This window comes from Artibeus jamaicensis, unplaced genomic scaffold, assembly GCF_021234435.1.
Source record: "Artibeus jamaicensis isolate MK-2021 breed Jamaican fruit bat unplaced genomic scaffold, CSHL_Jam_final scaffold_847, whole genome shotgun sequence".
Taxonomy (NCBI): Eukaryota; Metazoa; Chordata; class Mammalia; order Chiroptera; family Phyllostomidae; genus Artibeus; species Artibeus jamaicensis.
The window spans coordinates 18,269,973-18,273,590 of NW_026522057.1; positions in this window are offsets into that span (position 1 = coordinate 18,269,973).

The following is a 3,618-nucleotide window of genomic DNA, read 5'->3' on the forward strand; positions in this document are numbered from 1 at the left end:
ATAAAGAGAGGCAGAGATCGACAGAAATAGAGAATGGAAAAGGATGCTTGAAAAGATGTTCACTGAAATACTTACAGCAGCTGCACTCATGTGACTTTTATGAGCTCCCTGATATTGTTCCCTTCACACTGTTTGACTTCTTATAAGAACAGACACGTAGTATCTTTTCCCAATTTTTGACAATAATTATTTAAGAATGGAAATCAGATCACTTAGCTCCACTACTTAAACTTCCTTAAGAGTTCTCCATTCATTCAAGAAATAGTCACTGAGTGGGTACCACTTGCCAGGCTGGCTCTCCCCCCACCACCACCACTTCATGGTCCTCAAAGCTCCCGTCACTATCTCAGAGTGTCGTTCTTCATAGGTTCTGGGTTTCAGTCTACCCCTGACCCTAGGAACTTGACCGGTGTGAAGGCAGAGCCCCGCAGAATGCCAGCGTGTGTCTGCACACAGCCTATCCCCAGCGCTCCGAACAGTGCCTGGCGTGGGGTGGGCATTCAATAAATATTTATTGAATGAATGAGTGTTTAAAAGCAAAAATAACGAAGTAAAAGGAAATCTTTCATAATGCTACCACCTGGAGATTCTTGTAAGCATCCTAGTATGTTTCCTTCCAAGCTTTTTTCTGTTGAATGCACACATATAGTTGAAGACCCATTTTGCACCTTTGTTTTTTCAACCCAGCATAAGAGCACAAGCTTTCTCCATGGTGGTAAGAGTTACCATTATTCTCGAATGTATAGCAGTGCTTCTCCACCGAGGCTGATTTGCCAGCTAGAGGGCATTTGGCAATGTCTGGGGACATTTTTGGCTGCCACAGGAGGAGGGTGGGGCGCATGGCAGTGGCCGCTAGCACCCCACCACACACAGGACAGCCCCCACAATAAAGGGTGGCCTGGCCCGGACGCTGATCTGTGCTGAGGCTGAGAACCCCACTGCCAAGCGATCCGTCGTGAGGGGCTACAAGACTTGACTCACCCCCTCTTCTTGTTGCAAATAAAACTCTTTCTAGTTTTTCATGGATGCAAACAAGGTCAGGAAAAGAGTTTCAGGCATAAATCACCACCCACATTCTACATTTCTGTAGGATAAGTCGTGATGCTTCATTTTCTAGACCTTAAGTAAAGGGCAGTATCACTCTTGCTTGAACTTCATTTCATCAACTCCAACTGGGTTGTCCTGCTGCTCTGGGCACCCTGTCCTCTGCCACACTCATGGTCTCTCCCAGCTGTGAGCCACACCTAAGAAAATATCCAGACTCCTACAGCCCGTATGCTTTCTGTGACAAGGGCTTTCTGTGACAGTCCCTCTCCTGTCTTACTGTTCAGGCTGCTATGACAACCTGCCACTGACTAGGTGGCTCAAAAGATAAACATTTGTATCTCACAGTTCTGGAGGCTGGCAAGTCCAAGGTCAAGATGCAGACAGACCCCATGTCTGGTGGGGGCCCTCTGTCCGGTTTGCAGATGGTTGTCTTCTTGTACCCTCACGTGGTGCAGAGAGAGGGTAGTCACCTCCTTTTCTTCCTGTCAGGGCACTGATACCCTTCTGACCCCATCTACACCTCATCACTGCTCAAAAGCTCCCCCAGTTCCATCTCACTGGGGGTTTGGGTCTCGACATATGATTTTCAGGGGGCGGTACTCAAACACGCAGTCCATGACATGACCCGTCCAAGATGTCAGACCTCCATTTGGGAAGAGCCTGGTTGACCGTGCCCTACAAATAATGCCGTGAGAGTGGAAGGGCAGAGGCAAGGAAGAAAGGCACCACTTGCTGCCCTGACTGACGGCAACAAAATCACTATTGTTCAGGAGGGTGCGGGCAGCCCTTCGGGAGCTGCTTTTGGGGTGGGCGACGCCTTCCTTTAACCAGAGCATCATGCGGGCGGGCAGCGCTGCTACCTGTGCAAACGCAGCCTTCGTGCAAGAGAATATTCATTCAACAAATACGTACTGAGACCCCACTATGCACCAGGCACTGTCCCAGGCACTGAGACCCAGCGAGGACACAAGACACAGAGAGAGGGAACCTCTGCCCTCGCAGAACCTGCACTCTGGGGGGGCCACCATCCCATCAACAAATCACACCAAATACAGTGGGGACGGAGACAGAGAGTGTCTGGACCAGGGACTCGATTTTAGATGAGATCATCGGAGGTGGGCCCTCCAAGGAGGGGAGGTTTTCAAGTGATCTGAATCACGGCAGTGGGGAAGCCCTGGGGATATCTGAGGGAAGAGCACGTGCCAAGGCCCTGAGGCAGGCATGTGCGGGGCAAGCGTGAGGAACAGCAAAGAGGGGGGTGTCTGGTGTGAAACGAGCAAGGGGGAGGGCCATCAGAGATGAGGTTAGAGGGACAGGCAGTGGCCAGGGCGAGTGGGGACTGGAAGGCCACTGTGAGGGCTTGAGGTTGTATTCCACTGGCGGGTTTAGGCGGGGCAGAAAAGAGATCTGATGTCCATTTGACACGACCCCTCCGCTGCTGTATGGAAGGTGGCTGAGCAGATGAGAGTATAAGCGGGGAGCCCAGGGAGAGGCTGTGGTGACACTGCAGGCAAGAGATGACAGTGGCTCGGAACAGGGAGGGAGGAGATACAGAGATGGTAAGAAGTAGCCGGATCCCAGACAGACTTTAAAGGCAGAGCCGGTGAGATGGCCGATGGCTTGCATGCTGGGGAAGCAGGAGAGAAGGAGGAATTGAGAATAACTAACAACTGGGAGTTGAGAGGGAACTCTCAGAGCTACAAGAGTTCTCTGCAGGGATGTGTTTTCGTGACAGGCCCACATGTGATGGAGCCCAAGACAGACAGCCAACCCCTGGACAGTTGGATGCTGACCAGCTGGCAGGGCCAGGCGTGCTCTAGGGTTTTCCCCCCTCCCCTGAACTTGGGTTTGTTTGTTTTTTTTTTACTCTTAATTTGGTGCCTGGGGACCACCCCCTCTCACCCCCCTTCCCACCCCCGAGCGCAGCCTCATGGAGAAGCCCTGCCTTTCAGCCAGAGGACTGTCAGGACAGGGCTTGCTGGCTGCACCCGCCAGGAAGTGGTTTGCGCCTCCCCTGTCCTGGCCCCTTGGCCGGACAGGGCATGGCACCCTGGTGCAAGCTGAGATGCCTCAGTCCCCCAGCTCTCGGGAAGGCTGCGGCCCATCTGGCCTCTCCTCTCTGCTTGGCTGGCCTGCATAACAGAGAATAAATTAGTGCTTCTATTAAGGGGGGAAAGAGGTGTGGGAAAATGGTTGTTTTGTTTATAGGGCTGGGCATCCAGGGATATGAACGGCAGGACAGGACAGGACAGGACAGGAGCAGTCTTCCACCCGCCCAGGGAAGTAGTCCTAGAGGCGGCATCTACGCTCAAGGTCACCAAAGGTCTCTCGGTGCTTCTGGAGACTTGACTTCAGGAAGTGGCCACCGCACTGGGGTTGCACAGAGCCGGATTCTAGCCCCAAGCAGATGTGGCTGCATGACTTGGGGGAAATCCTCCATCTGCACTGGGCCTCAGTTTCCTAATCTGTTAATGAAGAAGTTGGTCTCAATGGCCTCTCAAGGTCTCTCCCTCGTTGCCACTGTCTGGGATCTGCTTGAGTGTGGGCAGCAGAAACTGCCCCTGAGGTTGG